Below are 13,874 nucleotides of genomic sequence, written 5' to 3'. Positions count from 1 at the left end.
GCTGAAATAAAACAGATTTTGTTTTACCTTTTGCTCTCATAAAATATGCCTTTTCTATTTCTAACATGAAAAACCTATGAACTGTAGCTGAAACTAACAGCTTTATGGATTTTATTCACAAAGCCTCCAGAAAATATTCACCTCCCAATAATTATTTCTCTTATTGCTGTATTGCAACATCAGATTTCAGCACATCAGAATTTTTTTCTGCTTCTTATGAAAAAAGAAAAACTCTCTACAGAAATGAATATGAATAAAGTATATAGATGTCCTCAGAAATATTGACAATTGATTAATTCACACACTCAATACGTTGATTCCATAAGTACTGCTTATATGTACCTTAAACAGTGCAATCTGATTGAAATACTATATGTATTCATTACATACTGTATATTCAGTCACCTCAAACAACCTGTTCTTTCCACTGGATGCCATGTTCATGATGAAAAACTTGAGACATGAATAAATTTATGCACCACAACACTACTCACATTTTTTCATTGTCTGTACCGCTTATCCAATCTATCCTAGGGTTATCTCAGGGGTCATCGGGCATCAAGGCAGGATACACCCTGGATGGAGTGCTAACCCATCACAGGGCACACACACACTCACACAATCACATACTATGGGCAATTTAGAGACACCAATCAGCCTAGAAGCATGTCTTTGAACTGTGAGAGGAAACCGGAGCACCCGGAAGGACACCCACCAAGCACGGGGGAGAACATGCAAACTCATTAAAATCGAGTTCACTGGGATCAGCTGAACGATTTTAAATCTGATTAAACTATCGATCTGATTACTATTAGATTTTTTTGATTGTATGTAAATGTATTTTGAGATGTCTCAGATGTTTCCATGTCTAACCTTTGCACATTTTGACCCTGACATTTTCTTCCATTCCTCATTGCAAATCTGACTGTATGACTTTACCCCCCAAGTCATTTTGTTGTAGTTTTTGCCCAGTGCTTTGGCTCATGGTCCTTTAGGAATATATACAGTGCTTGCACCCTGAATGCAGGTCTGGCCGACAGGAACAGGCTGTCCTCAACAATTGGCTTATGTTTGGCTACATGCAATTTTTGTGTGATAGTGAAAAAAAGTGTCCCAGTTCCTCCTGCTGAGAAGCAACCCCAGAGTATGATGCTCCCAACACCGTCCTTGATATCAGGAATGGTGTTAACTGGATGTTGGACTGTGTTTGGCTTTGTGCTAAACATTATGGTTTGGCTTTAGACCAAATCACTCAACTTGAGTCTCATCAGACCACAAAAGCTTTTTCACAGAATTTCTAACATGGCCATTCTGAGAAGTGGCTTTCCCCTGGCCACTCTCTTGTAGAAGGTAGATTTGTGAAGAGCTGATGCTATTCACTATTGAGGTCTGCCCAGGTTCTCCTATTTCAGCCAGTGAGCTCTGTATAACCCCTTCAGAGTTGTAGCTGAACTCTTGGACACTTCTCTGACCTGAGCACTCAGCTTGGTTTGATCTTTGTAGTGTCTGGTTTGTGCAAATTTATTTCCACTTTATTATAACAGTGCGCCTAAGAAGCTTTGCCAATGTCTTAATAAACTTCAGCTTTTTTTTCCTTCAACCTGAAGCTTCAGAAGCCTTATTCTTCATGACAGCAGGAGTGATATGATTTGCCATGTTCGGTGTGAGACCTCCTAAAACTGGACATAGGTGGATTTAAAATTAACACACAGATCTACCTTGTTTAACATGTTTAGTGTGCACTATGTGATTATTCACACTTTATTTGTACTAAAAACCACACAGACTGTATACTGGTCAGGGCTATTTTGTTTTATGAATCTGTCTTGCAGTGTATTGTATTGTCTTTTGACTTGACTTGACATGCACTTTGTGTGATAGGTTAATTTTTTATTTTTACTTTTTAGCCCTTAGTCCTGAGTTGTTTTATGTAGCTTTATGTAGCACCAGGGTCATGCACTGCATCAGCTATGTACGTTTCTTCAAAATGATAATAAAAAGCTTCTTGAAAAAAAAACCTGAAACAAAATTAGTCTTAATTTAGATTGCTAAAAGTAAGAGTAGTGAATATGTATCAGTGATGCAGTATAGCTGATTTTTTACCTAATCCAGGGGACATACATTTTTATTTTCAGTAGAGAGTCATTTGATGTTGCAATACAGCAAAAAAAGAAGTAATCACTGCGGGGGTAAATACTTCTGGAGGCACTGTATATACCATTTTCAAAAATATTTTTAGGAGACCTTCCTGCTTCCATTATAAATTTATTGTGGTGAAAAAAAACAAACATTGAAAGTACATAAGATGTACTTTTTGCTGTTGGGCTAACAAGAGAGCTGCTTTGTATTTACAGCATCAGAATTTAATCAAACACACTGTTCACCGCTGTTTACAAATTAGGCATTCATTAACAATTTGTCAGAAACCATACAATTGATTGTTTAATTATGTATCTATATGCTAAAGCTAAATCTGTTCTCCATGAGACCAGGGGGTCAAAGTGTCACCATCTAAACTAAAATTCTCAACTATAAATAACGCATTTGGACTGTCTCAAGCACTCTGGTTCATGCTTCAGAAGCTTTCCATGAATGTTTTATGACTGTGGATGCTGTGAGTGTGATTGGCCAGGACTATAAATAAGGCACAGCTTAGCCTTTGTTAAAATGTTCTTCCATGCTTTAAGAAAAAGGAGAACAATTTCCTAGAGGAAATGAGAGATTACAGTGCACAAGTCATCATTTGCGTGATTTTAAAAAATCTGGAACACTTTCTCAGCTTCCACAAACATGTATGAAATCAAATCATGAGCGACGGAGGGAATAGTTGCATTACAGTGCATTCGCTCAATCTAGAAGACACAAAATACTTTCCAAAACTACTTTGCATAATATTTGTAAGATTATATTTTTTATCATAAATTAAAGTTGTCAGAAGTACTTGATCCTCACCCTGATGTTAACCATGTGTAATGTTTCATTAATTTTGACTTAAATTCTTATGCTGGTGATACAGTTACAATTAATTTATTCTAAATTTATTATACCATGATTCATATCTTTTTTTATATACATATATATAGAACAATGGAGTAATCTTGGCAAAGGAAATGTGGCAGTAGCAAAGAAAAAAGCAAGGTGTATTATAATACTGAAGGACATGTTTTGCTTAAGACACTCCCAGGGGCCCACATTAACCAGTGGGTGGATGGAAGGAAATCAGTGAAAGAGATCTGCGAGTAGGAGAGGCTGGTAACACTTACAGTACATAGGCTTTACATAACACCCACTGTAATGGAGTTATGTGAATATAGTGTGCTCTGAAATTCATTTTAGTGCAAAAGGAAAAGCCTGTTTGAGCATCTTCCATATATGCTGACACAAACAACCCTGAAAGGTCAAACCCTCCAGTAGTATTCTTACTAATTATTCATCTTTTGCAAAGATTCTGCAGTGTGTTTGCTACAGACGATCCGTACTCACATTTACTAATATCACACGGTCAGATGGTGTATATAATCTCTCAGTTGTTGTAACAGAATCTTTAAATGCATAGCCACTGCTTCACTGTTTAGATAACTTTCCTAAATCAATAGCTCCTGTCTGTCTTCTGGCCCACCAGGAGCATTAGCATTACAGCTCTTTAAATCCACCCCGACTAATTAAAGCCATGGCCCCGCGTGTTTAAGTAATCCCTGACATTAAATATTCACCAACTTTGTTTCTAATTAACCCTTGCTGAAGATGCAGGTTGCTAAGGCTAATTTTACACTGCAACCTTTTTACCAGAATGCTGGCTTTACTCCAGCTGTGACTCATGATAGATTTTGCTGGGGCAAAACAACATTAATAACAAAACTAAATGAAATCCAAAGCTATCACACATGATTTATGTCAAGTGTATCTAGTGAATTTTTAGAATAACCTTATAAAAGGCACTTGAGAGTTGAAATCATACAGTCCTACAAAGTACAGACTAGCAGACAATTTTGTAACTGTGTTTGATACAGCAAGCACCAGAGAGGTGTTAACAGAAAAGGTCATATCATTAACCAGGTTAACCAGGTTTCACAAAACAACATCTCAAAAACAACAAAAGACCTGAAACCAGAGCTAAAAATTTGGCTATTGGAAAAGGATTGTACATTTTTCTTCTCCTTTTTCTCAGCCACTGCATGAAAAATCCCCCTTTCCCTCTCACAGTCTATGCAACATATGGAAATGGATCATAAATTTATAAACACCCCTTTTTTTTTTTTTGCAGAAATCTATTAAAGTCTAATTATTTAATCTACCCTTTTAATTACACTGATTAATTATTAACAAGCCCAATTTGGTGTAAAAACTGCTAGCTTTTAATCAGTCCTGCCATTAACTGTCTTGTCAGCTGTTCATCCTCCACAGAAAATGTTCACAGAGTGATTATGTGATTCCTACCCCAATGGGCCTCTATTAGCGCTTGTTGCAGTTCCCAGTGCAATAATACTCTATGAATCTCAATGAGGCAGTGAGAAAATCAACAGAACATCAGCTTATTTCTGTCAAATAGCAATGATTTTTGATTGTTGTTGTTTTTTTTTTTTCAATTGTTGTTGAATAGTTTATATATAGTAGGGCTTTGCCTCACCTGCAGCTATGAACGATCCACCGCTGTCTTTCTCTATATGATGTCAGAGCAGCAGTTTATCTTTAGTGCACATGATATATTTCCAGGACAGAGGAGGGATTAAGAAACTGATCACAAAGGTGACCAGGCATGTCTGAGAGACAGAAGAAAGAGACTCGTCAGGTTGCTCATCCCCTTGAAGTGTCCCTGTTCTCTTTTTGGAACAGCACCCAAACCCAAGCCTTAATATCTTGCCTGTATTGCCATATTACATTACAGCAGCCTCTGAACAACTCCAGATCAATAAAGTGACAGAGGGCTCTGTGCCCATTTCTAGATATAATTTTTGAGGCTTATATTATTCAAGAGACAATTATATACAAGCTAACAATGCTTTGCCTGACAGTGGGTCTCAGAGCTCCTTTATGCAGTATCACACAAAGATTGGCTCATATTAATCAGATTAAACGGAACAGACTTTTAAGTTCTTATGGCAGAAATTGGTCTCCATCCAAAAAAGGTCACCCTGAGATTTCCTAAATAAAGAACCTCAAAAGGATTCTGTCTTTACCATAGTTTAACCAAGAAAATGCGAATCCAGTACTCATCAACTGTATCCTCATCATACTGAAGGTGTGTTAAACAGATTCAGGATGTTACAGGTTAGAGCACTGAGCTTATTTTATGTAGAAGTGTACATTACAACCACAGATCTTATTTAAAAGCAAGCATCACCTATAATCTTGTGTTTTATGTGTTCTGACTCTGTAGCTCTTGAATATGTATGCACAGGCTGATCCATACCAGATTTCACTTATTAGCACATTAAGTAGAGATTTAGCAGTGCTAAGCTGACATGCCCTTCTTACTGAATATGTCCATGTCCACTTATTCACAGGTTCCTCAACCTGGATCAAAGTATCAGTGTGAAGGGAAGAACATTTTGATGTATTTTTAACAAGTAACGGTAGGATCTGGTGATAGTCAGGGGATGACAGGGGCCACAAATAAGTAAGAAAGGGCAAGGTAATGAATGCTTCTATGGCATCACTGTCAAAATGCTAACTGGGTTAACATTAAAGAAAAGTAAAGTTTTCCACAAAAGTAAAATTTAAGTCAGCTTGCCAACACCTATTACATTCATCTACCATGCTGTATAAAAGAGATATCTATTTATCTATTTTTTCTATCTATCTATCTATCTATCTATCTATCTATCTATCTATCTATCTATCTATCTATCTATCTATCTATCTATCTATCTATCTATCTATCTATCTATCTCTAAGGTACCTAAAAAAAGTTAAAAAAGTATCTCTAAGGTATTTACAGGTCTCTGTGTTTGTTGATGAATAATTTCACCCTTTAGCAAAATAAAATGAACAAATCCAAATATAAAAAAGGTAAAAAAATAAAAATAAAAGCTCAAATCCAAGTAAAAAATTGTTTTGGAAGCAAACGACCAACCTTTGAAATGGCCCAGTCAGAGGCTAGATGTGAGTCCTAGTGAAAAATTACTTGAAGAGCTACATGCACAGAAAATCCCACACAATTTGATAGGTCTGGGCTATTTTTAAGAAAAGCGGAATAACATTCCTAAATCAAGATGGTAGACTTAACACTGGGTCCTTTATTACAAGAAAAGATGCTTTAAGAAGGTATAATTTAAGTGGTGTGCAATTCAATTCAATTTTATTTGTATAGCCCTTTTAATGATGTACATTGCCTCAAAGCAGCTTCATAGACATATATAAATTCAGGATATAAATTAAAAATGTTATTAAATAGAAATTTATTCCTATAGGCAAGCCAGAGGCACCAGGGACAAAAGTACCTGAGGGGAAATTGTAAAGAAAACAAGAGGAAACAGACTTAAAAGGGAACCGATCAAAATATTATCAAGAAATTTCCCATCTATAATTGTAGTATATGGTCAAAAATGAGCAATTGTGTAGCCAGGAAATTCATTCTAGTTATAGCAGGAAGCCTGTCAGGAGGGAGCCAGGGAGCCAGGAAGCCAGGAGGTTATCAGCTGTTCACCTCAATTCATATATTGTTGTGCATTTAATACTGCGTAATCTTTTCACTTCTTTAGTTCACAGCATTTCTTTGCATGTGGCACACTACTATATAAACACCAGGCAGTTTAATAGAAACACCTGTTCATTCATGCACAAAAGCAATCAGCCAATCCTGTTATGCATGATGCATAACATCTTACAAGTCAAGAGCTTTTAATGTTCAAACAATAACATTCACAACGATGGGTTAAAATATGGTCTCCGTGACTTTGAATGGATGGTGTGGTTGTTGGTGCCAGACAGATCAGCTGGGATTTTTACACAAACAGTCTCTAGATTTTACACAGAATGGTGCAAAAACAATAAAGTACAGTACAGTAACTCAAATAGCTATTTCTTTTCAGACATGGTGAGCAGAAAAGCATCTCTGAACCCACAACATGTTAAACCATGAGACGTACAGGCTGCACCACCTAGAGCTCAGATCCTGCCAGGAATCTCAGGCTGCATTGGGCAAAGGCTCTCTGCAACTGGGGTGTTTTAGATTGGAGAAATGTGGCCTTTCCAATACAGCTAGACATATTTTGAAGAACAAAAGAACACAAGGCTGCAATAAGATATGCAAATTGGTTGTTGAAAGGAAAAGAAATCTGAATTAAACTGTATAATCTCTTCCTTCTGTGATCACAGCTCTCTCTTTTTATTCCTGCCATCGGCCTAATTGATGCAATGTCACCCTGACATCTCATTACATCCCATCTCTTTCTTCTTTCTCTCTCTCATTCTCTCTATCCTGTCGGTTAAATGAATGGCTAAACAGGCAAATCAGCTGCCAGACAGTCATTCTGCAGGTCCAGCCACGCATTTAAACCCAGTCTGTTCCCTTTCTCATTATGGGCTTGGGTTTCAACCACCCGCTTCCAGCACGTCTGGCTGAGTGAGAGAAAGAGGGAGAGACAGATACTTATAGGATTGAAATAGATGGAATCTACTTTTCTATTAGCAGAATCATTTTTAAGCCTGGAACAGATCATACTACATGCCTTGAGACGGAGAAGGAGGCTGGTCTCTCAGGTCCAGCCCTTATTATCATGCAGAGGCCCTCCTCACCAAGGCAATCTGTCTAACAGCCTACTCAGAGGGCTGACAGCCAGGCCACCACAACACTCTCATCCAGCAATGTTGTTCACCTCAGTTACTCATCTTACTTTACATTTCAGTGCTGGTAAGCTTCCATGGACGTATTACTGCTTCTACTGTATTATTAAGCTGGCTCCATAGCTGATGAATGTAAATAATTCATATAAAATAGAACTAATATGGAGGTGGGTTTAATTGATACTCATTTTTTTGAGAGCAAACTCAGGTTAGTTTGTAAACTGCTAGGTTGAGTGCCCAAGGTGATGCTTGCGCTACCATTTGATGATGATATTCGTGCTGTGATTTAGTGGACAAGCATCAGTAAATGATGATTTGTTGGCACAGCAAGTGGATATTTAATATTTCCCTCTTAGAAAAGCAGGAAGCAACTTTCTGATTTAAGTAGTAATTTAAGAAAGTAATTTAATCATCTTTATTGTTGATTTGGCCTTGAAACACCTGAAAAACAGACTACAAAGGAATAGCATAAACCTGAAGGAGAACAAGAGAAAGTAAACATTATGTAGAGAAAAATAATCTGTAGAACTAACAGATTTAGAGATAGAGTGAGGACCCGCTAACACATTTTGGCAATAAAAAGGAGTGACAGAGAGGCTCGGCATGTGTCTTTCACTGCAGGAAAATTGCCCCTAGGTCTCTGCAAATCAATTTGACACGAAAGGACTGAGGTCCCAGAAACAGAGGCTCTGAAATACGACAGCACGTAATATTGGATTTGAGATGGCCTTCGCATCAGCACATTTTTCGGGGCAGCTTGCTGAAGCTGGAGGACGCTGTAAAGCTGAGGATGGGATAAGAGCCCACAGCAAGCCTGTACTCAGCACTGGGAAAGAGACTGTGTTGGGGGTTTGCGCTTGTATAACATTTTACTCAACAAAGACAAAAATAAACTTTACATAACTGACTAATGGGCCCTTCGAGTCCAAATTCACTGGCCCCTCATGCATTAGATATACAGCTATATCAGCTTTTCTAAAAGCATAATTATGGGTACTTAAAATACCCATATGCCCAGATATCAGACAAGTTGTTTTTATTTGTTGAAACAGAGAAAAAATCTTAATATATAATAATATTGTATTGTATGTTTTCTAGTTGCGTTTTTTGAACCATGAAAAATGAACAAGAACGACGCATATGGAGTGTCCTTGGCTCACTCACAGGCCTGTGGTGAGCAAACTGCATGAAGACACATCATGAGGAGGCAAAGAAATTCCGTGACGCCAGTGTGGAAATCTGTCCGCTCCTCCTCCTTCTTCATTCCTCCTCCACATTCTTTTCAGAAATAATTTCCCTGCTTAACTGTAGCCATTCTGATGATACCAGCTACATCTTAAACCACCTACTACCATACTAATTTATGTCAAAATAATAAGACTGGTATTCACCATTTTAATACTTACAAATTATTCCCATCCCTTTCCAAAAGGAAACATTTTTTGTAATTAATGGGAAATAGTATATATTTATTAGATCTGATTTCTGTTGTAAATAAACTCAACACATACTTACCTGTTTCTGTTTGCTGCAACCAGCATTTGTTCATGCATTCATTTCTACATTCAATTTAGTTAACTGAACAAAACAAAGCAACCAAATTGTTGGAATATTGTAACAATAACTGTAATTCATTTCAAATGTTTAGAAATGTAATTTCAGGTCGAACGTTATTGAGTGCGTACAAATTTCAAGAATATGTATGTAACCCCTATCGAAGAAAAATAAGTGAAATACTTCAAATGGAGTAATGGCATTTGATTAACTTCATCTGAATCCCAATTCAAGCAGAGATAAATAATTATAAAAATCATGCATCCATCCATTTTCTGTATTGCCTATCTTACACAGGGTTACTACAGGAAACGTGGAGCCTAGCCCAGGCACTTCAGGCACAAGGGAGTGCACACTGGATGAGGTACCAACCCATCTCATCTCAGGGCACAGTCACACTCTACAGACAATTCAGAGAGGGCAATCATACTATTAAAGCACATATTTGGACTAGCAGAGGAAAGCAGAGTACCCTGAGCTTTCCCTGAAGTCCAGGAAGAACATGCTAACTCCACACAAAGTGGAGGTTGGAATTGAACTGAGTTAGCAAGGCAAACATGCCAACCAGTAAGCCACTATGAACCCTAGCTATAAACCAATTTCAGTATTTGTACAAATAAGTGTTAAAATTGCTTTGCACTGGCAAGGACATTGTTTTTCAAATTAGACAATTGGACAAACTGATACTGCAGCTAGAAAAGCATTTATATATTATATATTTATATTTGTATAATAAATGCTTAAAGTATTTAATGCTTTACAGGTATTAAGTTTTTTTTTGTGTGTGTTTGTTTGTTTTTTATTCATACTCCAAAAGTACAGTTTTAATGATTTTGAACTGGTATAATGACCAAAAATTTTTTTATTAAAAGTTTAAAAAATCTATTTCTTTGGAAGTTGCAGTCTCATGCCCCACCCCCACATCAGTGATGCCCCCGAAAGCTCTTTTCTTCTTCTGATAACTGAAAGATCTCTCTTTCTCCTTTTTCACCTTGTACAACTGTTTTGTTTCAACAGTTTTGACAGGAAGGCTACAGTAACAGTTTCTTTCCATTTGGGAATGGTCTCCAATGTTCTGGGAGGTGGAATATAGATACATTTCAAGTGTTAGTTGCCTAGAAATGCTTTCAGTGGCAGCTGGTGATAAACAGCTGCTGCAGGTTGTGGCCTGGTATTGACCTGGCAATGCAACTCTGCTCTCTGTGCTAAATGTAGCTGGTCTGTAACATAAGATGCTGCACATTCTCACGGCAAAAAAATGTTGTGGTTAAAGAGCTGGATTTCCAGTAATTCTGTACACTTGTTTCAGGTTCAGAGAGCTTCAGAGAGAAAGCTTCAGAGAGAAAGCTTCAGAGAGAGAGAGAGACAGATCAGATTATTAAGCATTCTCATGATTTAAAAGGGTGTACAATGTGGTCAGAGTGCAATCAATCAATCTGGCACCCTAGCACTCGGTCACTTTGCCACTTGAGATTTGACAGCGCAATTAAAAGTAAAAGCCATACGGAAACACAGGCATGAGAGCAAAGGCATGAGAGAAGCCTGAGAGAGAAAAAGGCTCATTATTCCACCATCAACAATGCTGAGTGATCATGTGAAAGACGGGTGGGGTAACATCATCAAAACATTCAAGTTTACCAAAATTATATAACTTCATGAACCACTAAAATAAATTGCCTTTAAAAAGAAATGTTATTTAATAAAATGCCTGACCAAAGAAACGGGTTTTCTGCCTAGATATAAAGAGTTCTGAGCACTAATTGGAAGGCCATTCCATAGCTGAGGGACCATGAAGAAAAAGCTTTGCCTCTAGCTGTGACTTCCATTATTCAAGGCACTGATAAAGACTCTGGACCTTTTGATTGAAGCAGACATAGAGGACCATAATGAGAAAGTTCAGCAACTGTTGAACGAGATTATTTAGTGCTTTATAGGTCATTAGCAGCAAAACAATATAGTCCAAATTCAAATTAGGCTTAATAAAGGCATTATATATTGTTTCTGAATCATGTAACAAACAGCATATTAATTATGCTAGCATTGTTTCTGATATAAAAGAAAGAGGTTTTAGTAATGCTGTCTCCACACTTTAGTCAAGATAGGGACATATGGAAGCAAGTGCAGGTTTTCTGGTAAAAGACAAATGAAAGGGATAAACATTCATCAGAAATGTAAGGCAGACTAATGGCTAGATGATCAGCAAATAAGCATAAAGACAAAACTAATAAGTATAAAGACAGATGAGACTAAATCAGTGAATGTGAAGCAGGCTGTGGTCAAACACTTATCAAGACAGGCTGATAAAAGCTCGGAGAAAAGGTAAAAAGAAAGAACTGTGATTACTAGGTAAAAAGAAGTATTTCTAATTATGTTCCAACATCCTGTCTGTAATAATAACTGGTCTAGGTTGGCAAATGTAGTCCAAAATGAGCAAAACAAAAATTCTTAAATATGTTTCAATTATGTTTCAACTTTAACTCGTCTTCCCACAGGAATACAGTAGATAAAAATATCTACACACCCCCGTTAAAACTGAAAACCAAGTTAACCCATGTCAGATCTTTTCTACCTATAATGTGATATTGCAACCAATAATTTCACAAGTGAAAAACAAATAGCACAAAAATGTATTTCCACACATTACATGTACCATGTAACACTGCAAATGGCATCATCAACAAGTGGAGAAAATGTGGCACCACCATGATGTTACCAGGAATACAAACCTCCAGAAATGATGAAAGGACTAAACAGATGTTTATCAGAGAGTCTGGCGACTATTAATGCTTCACAGATCAGGGTAGGCCGGCTATACAGAAGACCAGAAGACCTTTCTCACTATTTTTGTCTTATAAGCAAAGAAGCAAACAAATTTTCAAAAGTATAAATATAATGTGAAACAATTACATTTTAGCAAGTGAAGATAGAATATAGACAAATGTATCTAGTATTTCCTGTTAATAAATAATAATAATAATAATAATAATAATAAAAGCACAATTATCTCTAGAATGTCTAGAATTGGGGTTAATCGAATCATATAATTGGAGATACATTTGATTATATGAAAGAAGTTTTCACTTGCTTAAATGCTCCCTACTTTTTTTGGAAGCCTGTATCACAATCAGGATTCATCATATCATACATTTTTGGAGATCAAACCTTAGTTTTACTGACTCTTACACTCTTACCCGGCCTTAAGGAAATCACCCACTGGATTGTCAATCAGGTACCACTATAGCTTTTTTATTTTAATGAAATTAAAATGTAATAAAAGTAATTAGAATAAAATAATTTAAATTAATTTGTCACCCCCTTTCCAAAGTTCCAAATAATCATCTCATTTCAATGACAACCAATTAATGTACTTAAGTTAACAGACACAGGAGCTCAGACTTGAGTGATATGATAAAAAGACAGCTGACTTTGTTTTCACTTCTAAAAGAAGTAAGAAAAAGCAGTAGGCCAAAACAAGATGCTAAAAAGCAACAGATGAGCAGAGCATATTGCACCATCAAGATGAGACTGTAAATTACATTAATTTGCAGGTGACTCCTGCTGCATCACTAAAATCTTATGGTTGCAGTCCCCTGTTGTACCGCAGTCATAATACCAATGCTATTAGCTCTAAATTTGTGACTTTCAGCATGACTGTATTACATTAAGTGCTTGGAGCAGTGCTGTATATGCTCCAGGACATTATCCCTCTCTGTCCACTTGCTGGATCACCTCTCCTTTATTTTTGTGGTACCTTGTAACTTACCACTTAAGCGCTGCTCTTATCTTTCATAAGCTGAGGATAGATGGAAATCTTACCATCTTTTCAAGCCAAGAAGCTTTTATTGTCATTTCGACCATATATAGCTGACGCAGTACACAGTGTAATGGATCAACATTCCTCCAGGACCCTGATGCTACATTAAAATACACAGATGCATAAAACTGAGAACTAAGGACTAAAAAGTATGTTAAACTAGCCACATAAAGTGTATGTGTGCAACCTAGCGCAAACAGTGTGAGACAAAAGACAAACAGTTCAATACACCACAATACAGATACAGTACATAAGTGCAGACTATTGTACAGTTTGTGTGGCCCTGTGTGCAAATAAGTATACAGGTTTGTAAATATAGGTGTATATATGCATATATGACAGCAGCAGTTGGTAGCAGCATTAAAGTGTGACGTGCAAAAACTGCATTAAATAGAATTGCAAGTGTCATTTGTGTCAAAAAAAAACCAAACAGAAACTGTTGTAAACAGAGATGTATAGTGAATGTGTGTGTGTATGTGTGTGAGAGAGAGAGAGAGTTCAGTTCTCTGGATTCAGGAGTCAAGAAACTGTTACAGTCTGGTTGTGGCAGCTTGAATGCTTCGGTACCTTTATCCATGGCAGGAGGGTGCAGAGTGTGTGTGTGATGGGTGTGTGAGGTCTTCCACAATGCTGCTGGCTTTGCGGATGCAGTGTGTTGCTTCCTATGGTCATAATTTGACATCAACGCCATTAATCCATGGAACCTGAATTGTATTAATAG

This window comes from Hemibagrus wyckioides, linkage group LG09 (assembly GCF_019097595.1).
Source record: "Hemibagrus wyckioides isolate EC202008001 linkage group LG09, SWU_Hwy_1.0, whole genome shotgun sequence".
In the NCBI taxonomy this organism is placed as follows: Eukaryota; Metazoa; Chordata; class Actinopteri; order Siluriformes; family Bagridae; genus Hemibagrus; species Hemibagrus wyckioides.
The sequence above is the reverse complement of the archived record's forward strand: the minus strand, read 5'-3'. Positions refer to the sequence as shown.